The following is a 21,754-nucleotide window of genomic DNA, read 5'->3' on the forward strand; positions in this document are numbered from 1 at the left end:
GTTTTGTTTCTAGATAAGTCTTATTGTGTTACTTGCACTTTAAATGCAGACAACTGAAGAAGAGTTTTGTTTATGCCATGATAATTTTGAACACCCTCCATCTGAAAAAGCTGTAAGATGTTATATAATAAGGGGAAAGATACATCAAAGCTTGAATGAAAAAGTTCAAATTAATTTGACGGAATTATTTTTTTATTGAAATAATTAGAATTTTTGGTTTTCTGTACTTTATTTGTGGTTATTTTTTATTTTAAAAGTGTGAGGATTAGTTAATGGATAGGTTTGAGTCTGTATTATACTTTGACATTTCTTATTCATTCAAACAATGTACCGTGAAGTACCTTTACTGACGACAAGATGAAATCTCACTAAATTAAAATCCTACCTACTGTATCGTTCTAATCAGAGCTTAATCTTCAAATGGTCATGTAATTTCATTTGAAAATTGATGGAATTTAAGGCTTTGTCAATACTAACTAATATATATTTACCTTACATAAAAGTTTCAATTTTTAAATGGGTGCTTCGTGTGTAAACAGACAAAGATTGGTTTCTTCCATATAACACACTGAAACAGGATTATATAAAATCATTAGCATTTCCTTCTGGCACCAAATCAGTCTGCAACTGAACAGCTCAAACACTGACGGAAATCTGAGAATCGACACGTATTTTACCCTTTTTCATTAATTTTTAAGAATCCTTTTTATGATACAACATTCAGCAATTTCCTTCTGAAGAAAATATTGTGTGGATAAATGGAAGGGGAAGATGTATATCTTCAATATAAAAATGCTTTTATAAAAGAGGAAAATAGTGATTAGAATCCTAAAACATCAAATTGCAATTAAAACTATTATATATAAAAACCCCTTATAAAATTATGGCTGGTTCCAATTTTTTTTTTCTCTTTTGGCTTTCATCAAAACTTGAGGAACACTTAGATATTTGTGCATCACAGAAAGTGTAAGCTAAATTAGAGACGACTTGAAAATGTCCTGATGCATTGCAATCAAAAGTCTCCACCCACTCCACATGAAAAGGGTATGACAGGAGACTAAGGTAGTCTATATGTCTGTCTTCAATGTATTTGAAATAAATGGCACAGTATTTTATTTCTGTTTCCTACAGGAACAAGTGTTCCTTTTAATTAAGTAAAACATTAAAAAAACTATTCTAATAATAGCGACCAATCATTAATCCCAACAAATTAATCTGAGGTCTAAAACCGTATATGTTGTAAAACAGTAGAAAATAACCAATATCGTACATATAGCAAAATGTATTTAACAAATGATGGATATTTGCACTTGGTTTTTAATAACGATTGGTAAGATTCTTGCTGTCTGCACCTTAAGGGCTTGTACATTGTTTTCCTTATAAGATAAACTGTTCGGGAGCAGGTAGATTTAAAGACAGTCCGTGTTTCTAATGGGCAATAGTAATGGTTTCTGCAGCAATTTCACTGCAGAAGGAAAAGAGGGGAAGCCTTTAGATGCATGAAACGTCAAATTGCAAAGCTAAAAGACCATCAACCTTCCTATAAAAGCTAATAGGCATCAATTTGCAACTCTCATCAGTCAGTGCAGTGAAAGAGGCTCAATAGGGTAACAGTAAAGATATTCTGTCTGAAACTCTTGCATGCAGTTCATTAACTATTAGAGAACTCTTTGAATCTGGAATTTAAATAGGCTGTGTATTGTGTTAACAGATAAAGGGGCAAAATCTCATGCTGTTTTTTTCCTCCCAAAATAGAGATTATGCAGAGTTTACGGCATGCCGTGAGCAAATTAGTTGACATTTAGTAAAAAACTTTTAATCAACAGAAAGTATAAATGGTAACACGTCAAAACTTTGTGTACACAAATGTCCTGGGCCACTTCATTAATTAATTATTATTAAGAATGTATAATACTGAAAAGGAATGCAAAAGCTTCAATATCTCAAAAGGTAGCAACATATAATGACAAGGTCACACATTTTAAAATGAAATTTCCATTTGCATCTCTTTTTTGGTTTTAATATAAAAGGAAATTTATTTTGGGAGAGTTTGTTTGCCTCTAGGGCCTTTAGAACATAAAGACTATTAGGAGTGACTGCCCATTTATGGCCTTGCCAGAACAATTATGTTAACCAGCAACCTGGTTCATTCACATTTGGGAACATATACATAAGTGCTCAATGGTGTATATATCATAGATATTACTTTCAGATTTGTCAAAGTCCTTTCTTGAATTTAAAACAGTAAATCCAAAATGAAGTCAGAAATCATACATTTGTGATCCCTGAAACAAATTTGTTTCATAAGATGTATTTTAAAGGCTGTGGCCCCATGATTTACTTTCAGAGCTGGAAAAAAATGTACTGAAAGAAATGTTTAGAGACAATGTATTACTGATTTTCAAGATATACATGTTAAATCTGATGAACTTCTCAGAGACTTATCAGTAGCACTGTGACTGTTGACAGTTTTAAGGAGGGTGGGTGGCTAAGTGATTTGCTACCATTTTGCCAATTAATATACACTGAACAAATAAAGGCCCCACTCAATTTATGAGTCAGGCATTCAAGATTTTTATCAATTAATGAAATTTTGCAGTGCTTCTGCAACAGTTCTTCCTGCCGATAGCTAGATTTGTACAATTATGCCCACTGTACAAAAAGATCCACAGGCCTAACATAACTGGCTTTTTAAATAAGACCTCCATTTCACTTACATTTCATGTAAGTGTTATGTTAAAAAAAACAGTGGATACTTAAAGTAAAAAAAAAAACAAACACAACTGACTTCAACACTTAACTGCAGCACTGGTTTTTATTTAACCTCAAGCTTATAGTTTAATATTTAAAATACAAGCTGTTTCATTGTTTATGCAAAAAACACAGGCTTCACATTTTCAAATGATTTATTCAATGTTTTCACAACATTTAGGGTTGTCTGCAAAAGAAAATGAAATATGTGGAAAGAGACAACGGGCTGTTAGATTTTTGTTAGGCCAATCTAAAAGAAAATATGCACAATTAAAATAAAAGGTTTCAATGTCCAGATTAGTAAAATCCCTGCAAAGCACACAATATTCTGTTGTATTACTGTTAATACATTTTAAATACAACAGATTTTAATTATAATTAAAAAGGCATATTTGCTTTAAATGTTTAAAAGATTTTTTTAAACCTTGAAATCTGCAACAGTAATACAGTATGGCACATTTTGAAGGGACTATCTTCACCTAATAGCTTTTACGGAATAAGGTAAAGCTTTAAAAAAGCATTGTAAGAAGGTGAATTTCTCTTCCCCTCTGTATTATCCCTACATTCCCAAATAAACTCAAAATATTTTGTCAAATCAGATTCTATGTAAAAAATTTGTCATTCAATCCATACACCATAAAATGTTTTCATGTTCTACTGCAGGCCTTAAATTACAAAAAGAGGATTGTGTACATTTTAAACATGAAGCAAAGAATAATTACATATACATTTAAGAACTAATTTGTACACATTAATAATTACACTTAAGTACAACACCCCTTTACATTACAACACTGTAATATAACCAGTTTAGCTCAATAACCTCTAAACTGGGACATTAAAACATGATGCTCTAGAATTGACTTAAATTTGGAAATACTGTCGTTGCCTTTGTTGTTGTTTTTAACTATAATGTCCTGAAACAAGTGTTTCTCGTTTTTTTAAATCTAAACCACATATCCTAGCATATTATATCACCCATTGCCTAAGGTATAAGTTCTTTGGAAGTTAAAGCATATTTGCTGTTTGACTTAAAGAGCTTTAGTCTGTTCTCTTGAAAGTCTGAAAAATAGTTCAACAGTTTAAAGAGGATGGAAGAAGAAAGCAGAAACAAACATCACAAAATCCATTCTCTACTGTCTAAAGGAGGAAAGAGCATGTTAAGTAGTTGTTCACAATTATTTCCACAACTGCATATTTTCTGACTGAAATCACACTAATGCATTAGAAATTCCTCAAAAAATATAGCTCAAAGAAAAAGATCAATAAGTGAATAATTCAAATCAGAAGCCTTGTTTAAATATTATAAGCTCTTACATGCATCGCGCTCTCCATTTAAATACTGCTAATTACTAGAAATGAGGGGCTTGTGATGAATGAATGTAACATCTCGTGTTAAGCACCCGATCTAATCAAGAGACATTAATATTGAACTTTTGACACAGATCACAAAATACACAAAGAAACACAAAGATTGCAACCTAAGGCTGCTACTGAATTATTTTCCTTGTATGCAAATGCAAACAAAGGAAATATGTGGATGTCAAAGTATTTTAATGTTTGAAGTACATGCAAAATTGTTATGGCAGAATTGCTAAAATGCAGTTTTTCAAGAACAAATTGCTTTTATTTTGTCGATAACCCAGTAAGCCCTTCAAGTACCATTTTTCAATTCACATTATGTGGTCAATTTTTCTCAAGCTGGAAAAAATTACCTTGACATGTATTAACACTGTTAAATCTAAAGGGGTAAGTTCAAGATATTTGTTAAAGCAAACTGGGACATATTCATTGGTGTCCAGAAATACTGTACATTGAAAAGCAACACCTTGGATAATTTATTATAAAATTGGTTGTCCTACGTTCCTGCAAATAATTGGTTTTAAAACACTGATGCACAGCACATCCTTCCCAATGACTGTTGTTTAAGATGACAGTGGAGATAGACCTGATCATTTAAGCAGCTTTTAAATATCTTCTTACACTTAGATTTTTAAGTTTTCCAATTGCATATAACAAAAATGAAATAAAATTTAAGTTACTACAAGATGTACATAGATTCCTTCTAAACTTAGTTCTCAGCAGCTTCTTTAACCATTAGTATTGTTTAGGGTTACAAATTAATTTCTTTCGCTCACTGTATCACAAACGTTTCCCCAGGACCGTTGCTGATTTAATTTTTACTTAATACACCTGCAATTGGAACAGGTATCCTTTGTTTAAAGATATCTTTCTTTCTTTCACCCATTTTTAAAGATATTTTTTGTGAAAATTCTTCAGGCAAACCATGTGGTGCTCAAACCATAAACAAGTTTTTCAAGTAAATTTTAAAAGCAAAACTATGTACTTCAGCCAACATTTGTTTTAAACCGAATACAGTACAAACAGTATGGATGCTGTGCTATTGCTGAATTACTACAGTAAATACCACATGCAAATCGCAAACTTCTTAGGTTGTCGTCCATTGATACCACAATGACAGACAGTATTTCAGCTTTAATATAACTGAATATAACTGAAATGGATAGAACGGTAATAAGGGTTAAAAAGAAATTCACTAAGATTTTATATTCACCCTGGAAGGCTTGTTTCCTCATTTTCAGGCCTAAAAGACAATATAATACTTTTTACTTAATAAATTAATTACAAATTTTCAGGCCTAAAAGACAATATAATACTTTTAAGTTATTTAATTAATTTCAAATAATGGTGCTTTCTTCCAAATAAGAAAATACCGCAATGAAATCCAGAGTGTATCTTTACCTTGGAATCAAAATATTTTTTAAATCGTTTTAATTCTTTGGACTAGGCTTTGACAAACTTCATATCTGGTGCATCTTTTCTAAAGGGCAATGGTTTATAAAAGTATTCAAATGCATCAAATCTAAGATGTAATGGTAGCTTTACATAACTTCTGTTTTTGTACTCATTTTTTGTTAACAGAAAATAAAAATACTAAAACACCACAGAATGACATACTCTACAAGCTACACTGATGAAATCAGTTGATGAAGTTGTCAAACCCTTTAAATATCAGCATTAAAAATTCTGATCTGCTGTCAAGGGTCTAAACAAAAATAATTGTTTTTCAAAAAACACTATATCTCCCCAAAAAAGATACTATAGGTTATTTTTTTTCCTCCCATGAGACTAGGAATAAAGCTGATAAATTATTTTAGAGCACAATAGATTAAGTTAGACCCCCTTATATCCAACTGCTGAGACCACTCCATATTTAAACAGCATGCAAGGTAACACTTAAGGAGCACTTCAGAATATAAGTGCCTTTCATCGCATACCTAATATCAAGGATTTTGTATATGACATTCTATCTGGAAGACATAACCTTGAACACAGGATGAGAAGACAAAATATTTTTGCCCTATATTAAGACAGATAAAAATGTGTATGCTCTAAAAGGTCAGCACCATCAGCAGAATCCTGGTAATAATCAATCAATAATGATAAAAGTTTGGCTCTAAAGTATTGAAGTATACAGATTTATTAAGGAAACTGAAAAACTAAAAAAAAATTAACAGTAACAGAATGTTCAGTGACAAACACTATAAAAAGAGAAGAAAAAAAATTGTTAACGGTACATGAAAGCAAAACGAGACATTTGAACAGTTTTTTAGTTACACGCAACCACCCAGAATTGCCTATAGGAAAGGATATAAAAGCACAAATTTGTACAGTTCCTAACAAGAGTTTTTGTCACAGATATTTTTGCAAAACATGTTTGTAATAAGAGGTCAAATCTTCCATCTCATCCCCAACATTATAGCTAAAGAAACTGGAGTTTTATGATTTTTAAATAAAGGCATAAGATCTGAGCAAGCAACAGGAAAAGGATTGTCTAATGTTACTAAGACAGGTCTTTGAAAACAAGAGCCTGGCTTACAACACACAGGTTCAAAGAAAACTGTAGAGTACATCACTTCTCATTTTCCGAATATACAGCAATGAAGATATATTAATACATTATTAATAGATAGATACATTTTACCATACATAAAGATAAGCTTAAATGCAACTCTCCCCAATAACTGTCCACAAGAGGCCTTTTCTTGAGACAGATTCTCAAGCATCAGTAAAACACCCATGTATCTTAACTATTAGCATTTATCTTTTTGACAGTGTATTTTTTGTAAATGTACAGTGCAGCACTAAATTCCAAATCTGTAAAGCAAAAAAACATGTACAGTTAAAATCATTAGTGGCATTTTCAGCACAACCTTTTCTGCGCAATTCCCGTAGAGCCACTTTCAGGGCATGGTTTTAGCAAAATATACAGCAGCTCTTAACAGGATTGAAGCAGGAGTGCTCATATTTAAATGCTGTGTTGGACTGTCAACACACTGTTTTGCCACAGTTGTATTTAAGGCCTTCTAAAAAAATTTCCTGTGCTACGTATTTGAAACACTATGGAAAGAGCGAAATTATCCTGAGGATATTACACAAATACTTGGTTATTGCTAGATGTCAACCCTTACGCCTACAGTTAGACTGAAAATTACAATATGCAGCGACCCGATACAGTCTTAAAAACATGAAAGATGGGCGATTTCTCAAGTATATGGGCATGTATTGCTAGCACCGACTGTTAAAGTTATGGAAAAAGGCTTCTGTATACTGTATTCATACTTGTTTGTGAAATATTTAAACAAATATCAAAAGCAGTATTTTTGTAAAACTTTAGCATTACAAAAGTGCAGAAAAGATTAATTGTAAATGTCATGAGACATTAATTTCATAATTACTATGAAGAATTAATTACTTTAATGACTCAATGTTGACCTAGTCTCATATTAAAATTTAAATTGATTTAATGAGATGTTGGTTTTTCCAGAGAGAAGGCAGGGAGAACAGGTGACGAGCTTTACTTTCACTCGGAGAATGGAGAGTTATATTTATGAAAGCTGGCATAAAAGATATGCTTTCCAATGTTACAATAAAAGATAACAGGGATTTCAACAAGTCTAGCAAATTAACATATCAAAAGTTTATTTCTTTACTTTAGCATATACGAGCTACACTTACCTCCAAAGGTAACTGATAAGCAAATGTTATTTTTATTTTGTTATTGTTATACTTAAGAGTGTAAAAGTCAGTATTTGGTTGCATATCCCTTTGAGGTAAAAACTGCATGACGTCTGCAACCCACTGAGCTCACCAAACTTTGTATAATCATTTAAGATGCTTCGCTGCAGGTACTTTTAATTCTTGCTTATTCTTAAGGTGCTCTTGCTCTTTTCTGTTTCTTTAGCATGGAAAATTCAGCTAAATTTAAATCTAGAGGTTGACTTGGCCAGTTTCAGATCTTTTCCTGATGAATTCCTTTGTGCATGGGCTATGTTTTGTGTCACTGCCTTGCTGCACAGTAAATGCTACCCAATGAGTACAGAAGTATTTTCTTCTACGTAAGTAAACAAAATGTGTCCGTAAATTCCAGGAATCATTCTGCTGCCATCATTATTCACATCATCCAGAGAAAACAAGGCTGGGCCATGCTTCACAGATGTGTTAACCTATCACTGGTTTATCTTTACCTTATTTGTCCTTAAAATGTTGCTCTAAATGTCTCCTGGCTAGTCTTTGTACTTCTTAGCAAACTAAGGCCTGATCGATGTAAGGACTTGGTCTGGGCTTGTATGTATATCTCTGACCAAATAGTTTGATGCTCACTGAGTCACATACTTTAGTTACTGCATCTGAGTGGTATGAAACCAAATACTGACTCACACTTTTAAAACACCAGGTTAAACAGCTATTGTTTTACAATTGTATAGTACAAGATCTAGATTTAGGAAATACTGACGTTGACCAAAACAAAAGGGGTTCATGTCTATTTGCAGCAAGTCTAAAAGTGCTGAATTAAGTTCAGATTCCATACTATCAGCAAATAACCTAACATCTTAATTTGAAATTTTACTGTATGGAAAAAACTGCCCTATTGGAAGTCCAAAACGTTAACTCATGTATAAAAACCATAGAAATTAATCTTGTTAAAATCCTATTTTGTATCATTTCCAGTTCACTTAGTCTTTTACAGAATGCAATAATTTGCATCTAACCTTTGTCAATGCAGTATTTATTAAATAAAGAAGCTTTATTTAATGATTTCATCACAGATTATAGCCTTTATAAGGTTTCTTTTTTAATTCCTAATTGAAACTGGCTTAGTGCAGATTTTTCTCTGACTGAGGCTTGTCCTACATATTATACATTTTTCTAGATGGTACATTCAGTGAGGTGAAAAGGTGGACTTCATTAATGTTACAGCTGTAAACAAAAATATTAATGTTTTTTTTCCTCATTTTAATTTAAGTCAATAGCCTGAAATTCTTGCAATTATTTATTGTCCATCAAAACCTCTTCAGACATTTCAGACAATGTCTGCATTATGTTCCAATTTTGGCAGGACCTACTCATATTTGAGACACTTTAGTCATGTTTTCAGATCTAGGTGTTTGCGTTTTCCTTTGTAGGCCATCATGTTTATCATAACTTTTGCATTATATATGTGGCTACTTTGCTTTTACTAAATGAGAGTGTGGCACATACTTGTAAAAGCTCTCATTTCAATGGATTTGTTTTCTGAATTACTAAACCACAACCTACTAAACTCGATCTACTGAATTAGTTGAACAATGTAACTGCTTTTTGGAAAGCACTCTTGATACTGTGTCCCTAGTTTTAATTTTCTCCAAATCATTAACAGTTTGAAACATCAAAATAAAGCATAATGTAACAAGATTGACTATTTTTTCAAACATTACTGTGGGTAATCCATAGCTTATTAACAATCAATCAACAATTGACAGATTAAGAAAACTCTTATGTATGGTTATTAACACTAATTTCATCTACTAATCAAGAGTAGAATTATTTTCAAACCAAGATTAATCAGAGACCAGCCTCCAAGGCAGGACACTAACTTCAATGATGCCAATGGAATGATTGAATTGGTGATAAACATTTTCTATTCATCACTTTTATTTTATCCAAAATATATTTTAAAAGATCTTTTGTTATCTGTGCAATGCTCTCCTCACTATAAAAACAGCTTTGTCATTGGTAACATTTTCAGGTGCCTTTAAAATTACCCTTGTTAAAGCCTTGCTAAAAAAGCCTATCCCGGACACTTTAGCTTAGATTATTTATAGACCAATTTCAAAACACCAGTTTTTGGCTAAGGTCCTTGTAAAAGTAGTGCTGAATCAAACCAATATGCTTCTCAGTAGTAATATCGCTGAGACATTTCAATCAGGATTCCATTCCAGTTGAGAAAAAAAAAATCTCAATACTTGTTCTTTAGATCCCATACCAACAGGTTTTTTTTCCCCAATATAAGTTCAACAATCGCAGCACAGATGCTCTTCTGGCAACAATGAAGAATGATTGCCTCATGAATGCAGATTCAAATATCCATTCTGGTTCTGTTAAAGTGTGCCAAGAATCAAAGTATTTTAACTCATCAATTTAAAAAGGATGAAAACTGCTGATCTGATTTAGTTTAGATTATGACTATCCAAAAAGTAAAAAGGGAAGTTTGAAACTGCCATATTCTCAGGGCTCCATTTTTGGACCAGTGCTATTATCATTATACATTTTGCCACTATATGCAGCTATACATAAACATAGAATGAACCTTCATCATTATACAGTATGAATGTCATAAAACTGAACATCTCTGTAAACCCTGTTGAAGAACAATAATACAATTTAAGATTATGTGTCAAGAAACTCACTGGATTATCACTCTCTTTAATCAAGTGCCTTGTTAATACTAAAACTTGAACTTAGATGAGACAGAAGTTGCTAGCCTCTCAGCAGCAGCCAGAGGTAAAAAATAATCTGTGTGTCTAATCACAAATCTAAAATAGTAAGATCAGTTTTATTTTGTTCTGATCTACTTAATATTTACTAAATACTAAACTTTGAAACAGAGAATGAAAATGTGTAATTTTAACAATGATTCTGAGAAGAGTTCTTGCTTTTATACAGGTTGGAGGTTAAAGCTTTATTTTCTGGTCTTAAACATCATTGTAACAAGTACAGCTTTCTGATGAATACAATCAAGATACTATTTGCTAGTATAAAAAGGTGAACATAACCCATGTGTTAAACATTTAAAGCACGTAGAGTCTGATAGGATTGTATATTTGAGGAGTATGGAATTTTAACTTATCAGCCTATATGAACACTCAGGGAACTAAAGCTCAGCTTTAATGCATTCCTAAACATAACATTAAAAGAACAGGTGAAGCTGCATTCTGTAATAATGCTCTGAGGATATGCAACTCTACCCACTTTTATTAGAAATGTTCTCCTAGTTGCGATTTGTAAACTCTAGACTATATACCTTTATAGTATAGCCGTTAAATATGATTCTATTGCATGCTTAACCTATTAAAAGGAATTTTAAATTTTATGTTGCGTAATCATGCTTATTTTTCAGGGGTCATTCATTAAAATAAGCAGATTATTCCTTTTAATAACAACTATATATTACCCTTATTTTTATCATTTTTGGTACATGGTGTAATGGTGGTGTTCAGATACTGAGACTTTTTTTCATTTTCTCTGCATTTACAGAGCTTTAACTATCCCGAGTGATAGGTGCTACCAGAATTAAGCTTTATTACACATGTGCAATTTACCAGAGCCAGTGTAAGGTACAGTAAGGGCAGCAGACTGTTCTTCAACTCAGTACACTGCAAATTTAATGGAATATAACTGGGAAAACTTTAAAAGCAAATCAGAGGAACAAGAATGTAAGGTCTCATAATGGAGCAGCATTTTGTTTCGGTTGCTTAGTTTGCATGTTGAACTGAATTGACCCAGAGGGTGATGTAAAAACTAGCAGACAAGTTTTGAAGCCATGCTAGATTTGGTGAAACAATGGTAAACACATTAAAACAGCAGTGTCAAAGAAAAAATTGGGCCAGCAGTGTTCTTGCTGTATCAGGTCTTTTACCATTTCCATTGTTTATACAACTGAATATTGATTAAAAAAGGTTCGACATGAAAGGTAATTTTTCACTTGCGTTTTACTACCCTTATAACAAGACGTGGTTTCACCATTTTATGATTTAACATTCTTCTACATTAGCCTTAGAGACTAAAAACATTTAAGCTGGAAACAATTCAGCAACGTAGTATTTCTCTATAAAACCATTTCAGAGTATTTAATTATATATCTTTCATTAAAAATTAGGATAGAAACCAGCACTACATATTTAGTATAAAATAGTGCAGAATATAGTGGTTTGTTCAAAATCTAACAGTATAAACAAGGTATTCCACAATGAATAGGTTAGAATCCATGGTCACTGATTCAAAAGAAAAAAGACTGTAATCCAATGAATTAAAAATGAAAAGGCAGCAGTTAATCATAAATCTGACCTCAGACAATCAAAAAAAGTTCTTACTTCATAGAAATTCGACAGGCACAGGAGATCACTTAGTCATGAGACTTGAGAATGAATGTGCAAAACTGCAAGGAGTTCTGACGGCATCCAAGCAAGTTCCATTATAATGAAATACCATTATAAACCAAGGTGGCAGAAAGAAAAGCTTGAAATGTTATGGAAGACTGGTGTGAAGCAATGCAACACATTTTTAATGTAAAATCATCAATTATTTTGTTATACCGACTAGATCTGGAACAGTAGGCAGTTGTTTGTTTTTCACATCTCGGCCCTCCGCCGCAACTGCACGCGAGGCAGAGTGACAAAGCGTAGGCCGACTCCTCCAACCAACTTAGCGACACGGGTGTGAACGCATTACAGGTAGCGCCACGTTGTACCAGCGGGTCAGGCCGGAGTGGAGGAGAGGTACACCCCTCACATACAGCACCGCCCAGGAGCCTGCGGGAGTCTCCATCTGACGGAGCCCACAGCGACGTTCAGACAGCCGTTCGCCACCAGTTGTGAAATCGACATCACGAGCAAATAGCTACAAGACCTGTGTTAGAACTAGTGATCACAGAGCTCGACTTTTGTGCCTTTGCCAGCTAAGCCTCTCAGGAGGCTCCTGACACATTTATACAAATTTGTTCGAGGAACCAGATAAGAGTTTGGTGAGATGTATCTTCAGAAGCAAGTGACCCTATATGAAGAAAAAAAACATTCCTTACAATTTTGGGGGGATTTGATTCTCAAAAGGATAGCTTTTTTTTCACGGAATTAATTTTCAGTACTATGTTTAGTTTCTTCACATTTGCCTCTGATATTTCCTCTCGCACACACAAGGGCTAAATTAAAGGTTTTGACCATTAACCTAATCCTGGAAGGCCATTAAAATAACCGTTGGAAAGAAATTAAACATAATTACAAATTACTTTATATGTTTTTGGTAAAGTTTTTTTCATAAAGTTTGATTAATATGGTTGTGGTTCTCTTTCTAAATTCAGTGGCATTGTCATCATTGATTCACAATCACACAAAAAATCAGAAAAATGGTCATTTGGAATTTTACAGCAGTCTCAATTACATATTTATCTTGCATGTATTTCAATTATGAAATCACTGGTTATTCCCAGTTAACTTGTTAGACAAAGAAAGCTTCTTCAATTGAGGGTCTGATATTTGTGAGAACTAGTATGTGAATAAACCCATTTAGCCCATATGTATACAGTAAAACAGAAACCTGTCACCTGAGCATTCTGAATCTTAATTTGCAGAGCTTTTAATGTAAGAGCTATCTGCTAATAACATCCTTTGTCTTCACTTTTATTTACCTATGAAAAATATTCACTGCAAAACTAAGTTAGTCTTTTTATATTAAAAGCATATGCTAAGCAAAGAAATCATATTTAGACCTTTTAAGTGCTCCATCCTACATTCCACAAAACTAAGATCAATTTTGTTCTCGTGCTTTCGAAGTGTTTCATGTTAATGTGTTTACAATTGCTGTGCTTTCAGATTGCATCATATTTAAAATGTTTTAATTCAGCTTTCTCTCCCACACAAAGCTGTCTCAAGTCGTGTGCACATCTGCACTGCAGAATCACTGCAGATATGCACCCAGAACATCTGGATGCTTTTGTCCCAGAGGCCATTTTGCTATTATACCAGAAAAGAAACTGGTAAGTTTATTTTCAACATGGCTCAATCAGACCACTTTTTTATCATCACATTGCTGCTGCCTCTTTGATGTAATCTTGGGGAAAAAATGATCCTGCTTTCTCCTTCAGTCATTTTATTCTGTTGCTCTGTAGATCATGCACAAAGCCCTGAAAATGCACTGTTCCTGTACAATACCACAAAAAAGAGTTTACAGCTCCATGGAGAATCAGTGTGTAGTGTGTAGAGTCAAACCACAAAATATTCTAGGTGCAATCTGGAATTCTATTTAACTCAAGACAAATGTATAAATGTTATTAGCTTCAAAAGCTTTTAACAAGATTTTAATTCTTAAAAGATTAGGACCATTTTAATTTCTACTGTCAGCCTCTCAGCTGCTAGGGGAAAATATTTGGATTACTATGTACCTGAGAATATTAGCAGCGATTTGGTTGCTCAGCCCTGACAGCAGCACCCTCTTTGTTTGTGTATTCTGGAACCAACACCAGCTTTCGACACCACTGACCATGCAATCCTCTCAATGAATACACTGGTCTGTCTGGCACAGCATACACTTCAGCGAGCTCCGATCTATCAGAGCATTCAACCTAATTTGTAGGTCTGCCCTGAGCAATGTTTACAGCCTTTGCTTTTTAATCTCCAGAAACTTTCCCCCACTTAATGTAATCCAACGGTGTAGCCACCTGTGCTGCATCTTTGCCGATGACAACCAAACACTCTGGAAGATTAATTTGGAATACTCGGCTGTTGCCTCTGAAAGGTCTGCACAGTACACAGGAGAGACAGAAGCCTGGACGCCCAGGGATTTTCTTCAGCTGAATACCAGTAAAGAGTGCATTGTTACTAAGTTACTGTTTGGCATCTCGCCCTTACTGCAGGTTTCCAAACTACAACTTAATAACAAACATGCCTTATTCCCTTTTCACTTCGGAAAATGTTAGCTGATTCTAATTCTAGCTGCTGTTGGAATGTACAAGAAACCAAGGACTTCGCAGCACCTTGGCATTCCTCCAAAATGCCTGCTTCATCCCTCACGAAACCTTATCTGCTAGTATTTATTTTCAAATTTGAAACAAAACAAAATACATTAAATTTAAGATATATACAAATGATCAAATGTGGTGATGAAACCCCTCTTCCTCCAATTATAAATGAATAAAGATATTTGCAAGACACCCATTTTTCTCTTGCAAACACCGATACACTTGACTTATAAAAGGAAGTTAATGTTCCTTTTTTCTGTCTCCACTTTCATGTAATATGCAACTCCTCTTCGCAGCATGGTCCATTTTAACACCTAACACTGTAAAATTTATTTTTAAATGTTCTTACTTTGGAAATAAAGTGACAAAACCAAATCAAAAAATAGCCATTCAATATATCTAATTGCCCTAAAGTCAACAGTCAACAGTCACCCAACTATTAACTCTAAGGGCATTACCATTAACCTAAGAATCGGAATGTGTCAGTCAAGTAGATGACTGTCTTGAAAAGGAATGCTTAGCTAAACTATTTAACCATTTAGTATATATATTCTAGAATCATGACTCACAACAACTTTGAACAAATCCTCTATGAAAGAATGACTAATTTGATCTCCCATTATCTTGAAGCATCAAATCAGTAACCCAGATGTCTAAAGTAATGTAGCTCTACTTCACTGCTCAATATGTAACTCTAGAAATGGTCCTGTTGTACTGTATGTTAGAGTTAGGAATATTAAACACATTGCAGAGATTAATAAAAAGTATTGTCAATGCATGTAAATATATCTAACCTCAAGTACACAAAGCACACGATACTGCACTTAAACTAGAAACAGTATAAGAATGAAACAGTAAACAGAGCTCCTCAAAACATAAGTTGATTTCCATAAAATATTCCAAAAACATACTTTAACAGCACCTGACAGGTCAAAATAATGTCTATGTTTACAGGGATGTAGTTCTTATCTTAAGAAAAATGAGACTCTAAAATCCTACATCAAGTCTCTGCTGATCTCTAGAGCTTTGTAAAGTACAGCTGATCTGGAAAATAAGGTCCCCACACAAACTGACAGAAGACCTGACAAAAAAAAATATGGCAATATCCCCATGGGCTAAAAACAAGATACTGGCTGATAACATGAGGCCATAAATGCTTTACAATCTTCAGTAATATACCTTTATATATCTAACTGCCTTGATTAACTCCATTTAAGACTGATATAATTTACACTGTGCTGGGTGAAGGAGAATCTAGTTAGATTTTTCTTTGCAGTTGCAGCATTTCATCTTTTATAAAGCTGTCTAGAACACATTTAACAATAGCCATCCACCGTACTGAGCAACAGCCTATAAGAAAGCAGCAGGAAGCACAAAACTACTGAAATGAAAGCTACAATAAATCTGCAGCATGAGAACTTTATTTAGTCCTTATATATGAAAATAAAATATAAGATCATAAAAATGATGTGGGTAATGACCTAGCCGAGTCTGCCAAACTATTTTTCCTCCATCAAGGACATAACAAAAGTTAGAGTTCTCTTAATCTGCAACATCCCATGTTTAAAACTGAAAAAAAATTCCTTAATTCAATGACCATCCAACACTCCAACCCCCATCTACCCATAAATCTGAGCGATTATTCTGCTTAAAGGCACAGCTATATTGCTAGACTAATTACAACCCCCAGTGCAGAGTCTTAATGAAGAAATTGAATTCTACGATTTCCCAACTAACTGAAGCATTCTGGAGATTGATGAAAAGGCGTGATGACTCATAAAAATGTAAAAGAGCATTTTTAACCCAGGACAAGTGTAGTAGTAAAGGTTTTTCGAGAAATATAGGTACATTATGATGAGTTCTTTAAAATTAAAGCAGTCTCAATGTTATCTAGTAAACATGAAAGAAGCTTATTAGACTTTTACTACTTACAATATATCTACTATAGATCACCAGATATAGACAGAAATAGGACAGACATCCTAACTCAGCAACATTATTTTGCAAGCGTCAACTTTAAGTACTTTTACACGTTTAAGTTATTTTGAAAAAAAACAAGACAATGTTTATTGAACACATTCATCCTCCAAGTGGCACTGAAATAAGAATTAACAAAGCTTCTAATTACCAGATCATAAAACATTAGAAAATTGCACTTACTACATATTAATTCTAATATGGAGAAGGTTAATGTCAAATTTTAAAGTTGTATGGGACATTAACCAGTAGCCCTTTAACAAATTTAACAATTTCTATAAAAGATGGACTCTTGTTAGTATTGTTGTAACAGAAGAAATAAGGTTCTTGATCCCGAGATGAAGTAAAACAGATGAGTTTATTGCATGCAAGGAACAATAAAGCCGAAGTCTTGTTTCCCGCAAGAAACAACAAAACCGAAGTATTGTTCCCCGTACTGTTACAAACTTTTGGGTTATATACAGTTTTCTTCTCCGTTTCTGACGTCACTCGGTCTGATGGTAAAGAGGGGGGTTCATGGTATTTGGCCAGTTTACGATGTTCTGGGCAAATGGTCAGTTTAACATTACACCCAGGGGGGTTCCTAGCTGGCATCTGCAATCCTTATCAGTTAACCCCCTTTCCTGCCATAAACCCCAGCTTGTGACTTGGAAGTCTAAACCCCCTACAGAAAAGATTAAATTCAAACCCCCGTCTTCACATCTTTCTTCAGTATTGATAGGTTACTAAGCTATTATAGTTGTTTTAAAACTTTTTCCAGATATCAAAAAGGTTTTCTTGGCCAGGACTTAGTAAGGCCATGTATGGTGGAAGAGAAGCAGGAGTCAGATGATGAGTTCCACAAAACCAACTCTTTTGAAATAGATAAATCCAACATTTAATGTACAGTTTGCCATATCTGGTGGGGTGTCAGAAACATTAACAGGTTTCCCCTATAAATCACATTGACAGAGTGTGCAGTACAGTATGTACAGTATGCACACAATGAAAAACATTTTCATTTATGTTTTTTATAGTTCTTACAGCCCACCTTGATGCCTGAAATGTTTAGCAGATGTTCTGCAAGATGGCAGAGAAAAGCAGTTTCTTCTGAAAATGTCTTACAGGAGTATGTCTTTAGAGGATTTACTCCCCAAAGGAAACAGCTCTTCCAGAGAGTGAACATGAAAACAGCCGTAGCATTCTGAACTTCAAATGTGTGCAAGTAAGACGGGCAAGCCTACCTGGGATAACACCACGTATTTACACAGCTGATTCTATCATTCTTATTACAATCCACTGACTTTAACACACAGATACAAACAGTTCACATGGTCAAACACACAACAGTATTCAACCATTTTTAAAGCTGGAATAGGCCTCAAAAAGGTTTCCCACTCTTAATACCTAAAAAGGTTCTAAGAATTAGGACATTTGGAGGTTAAGACAATTTGGAGTGACATGGACAGTCAATTCTTTTTAAAATCCTGGCATAAATGCATCTCTTGAGCACAGCAAAATATTTTATAATACGATTCCCTGACTTTCTATTTATCTCAGTCATCACATTCAATAATGGAAAGGGTGAATTGCTATTGATTCCACAAACATCACTCTGAGACACTACACAAATCATATAGTTAAAATAAAAGATACATTTAACTAGACAAAAAATATAAAATGAATACATAAAGGCCTATAGTCAAGCAATAAAAGGCTTTGACAGTCATCTATGCTTTAAATCCAGTACAACATTTATCAAAGCAATTCAAAACAGTGATTGATAGTTGCCATTTAAAGGAATTTGCCTCCTAGCTGATTCTTTTTCGGCACTTTTTCTTAATTCCAGATGGGCTTAAAATGCTTAAAAGTGGTTAGAAAAATTTGCTGACCTCATATGAGCTGTGCTGCTTAGATTACCAGTATATCATGTGTTTGTGTGTCCTAGCTGTTTGGAAAGGTCAATCTTTATGCTGGTGTAAGCTACCAAAGGATTATTCACTGACAAGCTGTCATGGTTAACTGATTCTAATGAATCATACACTGTTGATGATGCAATTAAAAGACTAATATGGTTGGTTTAAAACTCACACTAAAATGCAAAGTCTAGCTCATTAATATCGCTTATTCTAATCATTTGATTTCTATCCCACCATTTAACAATGCAGATTCTAGGTATTGTAAAGAAACATAACAGTTAAATGGATTAATTAAGAAACCTTACATTCTTTAGTTGCTGACTACAGAAAAATGTTTAACACACCTTGACACAAAGCATCATACATCACTCATATAATCATCTGTTATGCACCAACATATATACATCTATGTATACTGGTCTGCCAAAAATGCCTCAGGGGAACAGTGTTTCAGTAGTGTCTTCTCAATCCATAAAGTCAGAGTATAACCTCAAAGACAAATCTGTCACAGAGACCATCTTTGTCAGGAAGAGAGTGCAGATGTTATGGAGCCCTAAGAAAAGCAAAAACTACTGCAGTTCTGAGATGGACAGTACATTCAGGTTCCTCTTTATACTGACAGCAAACACCAAATCTGCCAAGGGAAACTGTGGGTTGCTAACGAAGCAAGATCCTGACAAACAGTCGCTACAATCATCCAGGATGTCAACAAAACACTATAACAACTAGTACCCATCAGAACCATGCACCAGGAGCAGCAATTGATTGCTAGAACTTACACTTTGTAAGAGTATTTGAAATCTATAGTCAGCAGTCCTCCCACGATAGTTTGTATTCAGTGCTCAAAAATAAAGTTTTGGAACATATATAAAAGCATAATAATAAGCTATTAGCTTACAGTCAATGAGTATTAAGATAAGATCACTTTATTGGCCATATACAATATCTTGTATTAGGAATTTGTCTTTTGGCATACCCCAACTTGCTCTCCACGAGAGACACAGACAGGGAGAGAAGCTTGGGATCAAAGCGCAGGGTCACCCATTTATACAGCGCCCCTGGAGCAGCTGGTGTTAAGGGCCTTGCTCAGGGGCCCAATGGAGTAGGACTCCTTTGCCGGCCGCGGGATACGAACCGGCAACCTTCCAGCCACAGGCACGGATCTTTAGTCACAGAGCCACCGCGCTGCATTAAAAGGTGCTCACGAAGTAGAAGGGTAGACTAAGAACTTAAAACAGAGTACAAACCTCTCTCCTGAGAGACTATGGCAAAAGGCAAAAAGTTGTCAAATATTAATACATGATATCATACAACATTTTTTTATAATTGAAGCATGGGTTGACTTTGGAACAGCATACAGATCATCAGGCAGATAACTCAAAATGGAGACCGTCGATAATCCTTTGTTATACAGGACTGTAAATGTACCACTACAGACACCTCAAGATGGTAAGATTCACCTTTGGGTAGTACAGTACTTTATCTATTGTAGACAGAGTCCCAGATGGAGAGGGACAGCTGGTCCCTGTGGAGGTCTCTCTCATGAGTCTGGAGAGGGTCTGCTCTATGCAATCCTACATCTAGCTGTTGTGCGAGCAGTTTGCGGATTTCACAAAAACAGATGCTCGTCTGTGGTCCATAGATGGCTGCAGATAACTTGAAGTGCTTTCTGTTAGTGTATTTGACATAATGACAGTATTAAAATCCCTCCTGGTGTCCCTATAGGGGGAAATCAAAACCTGACATTCATTTTTTTACCAGAGGCTTCTTGCTGCAACCTAGTGAAAGCCACCATATCAACATTGGATTTGAAATTTGTGATGAGCTGGTGGGTTGAAATTTTGATTTACTCCAGGCCTTAATTCAGATAAGTAACAGAGGCATTATCTTTACTGTAGCACAATTCTGCAAACTCCATGAGAAAAAAACAGCCCCCAACCATTTGAGAGGAAGACCCTCAATGGGATGAGCAATATTTTATTTAATTTTTTAGTTATTGTTGTAGTACAGGAAGAACTTTATGATATTTCTTTGTCTTGGCCTTAACCTTATTTGCAATTTAATTAACTGCTTTTCTTTGACTGGATTCTGTTATTTATTGTTTTATGTTTCACCGAAAAAGTGAATCAGGATCAAGCCTTTCTTTAAACACAAACATGGAAAGACAGGTTCACTTTTTATTTGCTCAACAGATTATACATACAGAAATTACTCTAGTGTGGAAAACATTGCCTTCTGCAAAAGACTCAGATTGCCTGCTCACAGCAGCAAAAGTCACACAGCCCAACAGGCAGGCAGAAATCTCATCACCCTCTGCACTCAAAAAGCACCACATTCGCCGCTTATTAGCAGAACCTCTGACTTACACCGGCCCATCCATAGTGACATCTAGGGCACCTTATCATACAATTTCTACTTTTCTATTCAAATGCATAACTGAAAAGACTGCTGAACTGGCATTAAAGTGGTTTAATTTAACAAGAAAATGTGTATCTGTTAACCTAAGAGCAACAGAAAAATTTCATCTGCAGAAAGTAAAAAGATTAGTTATTATTGCAGCCATAAGTATTCCAACAGATATCTTCAAGGTCATTGTGTCATTTACCATATAGGAACTCTAGAAAAACAGGATTATGGATAACTGGCTGATACAGCAAGAAAATTCACTTTCCTAAACCAGTGCTTTGACTAAATTTACAATAGAATAGAAAATCTGATTTTTTTCTAAGCAAATTATGGAACACCATCTCTAACTCAACAGGTTAATTAAATCCTTAAATACATGTTAAGACAAACAAATGTTTATTTAACAGAAAACGTCTTTAATCAAAAAGAAAAAGGTGAATATGAACATTTACCAAAAACTAATTGTTTTCATTACACACCCAATCTGGAACTGTCTATCGTGACAGTCTCAGCCCACAGTACTGACCCCTCGGATCCACACAGGTTGAATGACAAAGTGCAGACAACACTTGGGATCTCGCCCACCCATTGAGTCATTCATCTTTTAAAACGCTCCACACTTGGCAGTGATGTACAGGAGGTTCAGCAC

The 21,754-nt window shown here is 34.5% G+C and overlaps 1 protein-coding gene across 1 annotated transcript in view; it reads right to left on the reverse strand.

Moving 5' to 3' along the window:
- snd1 (staphylococcal nuclease and tudor domain containing 1) overlaps nucleotides 1-21,754 on the reverse strand; it is a 304,678-nt gene that overhangs the window by 155,865 nt on the left and 127,059 nt on the right. The gene's annotated exons all lie outside the window — the stretch shown is intronic.

The sequence above is a fragment of the Lepisosteus platostomus genome, chromosome 9 (assembly GCF_059453375.1).
Source record: "Lepisosteus platostomus isolate fLepPlt1 chromosome 9, fLepPlt1.hap1, whole genome shotgun sequence".
NCBI classification, from domain to species: Eukaryota; Metazoa; Chordata; class Actinopteri; order Semionotiformes; family Lepisosteidae; genus Lepisosteus; species Lepisosteus platostomus.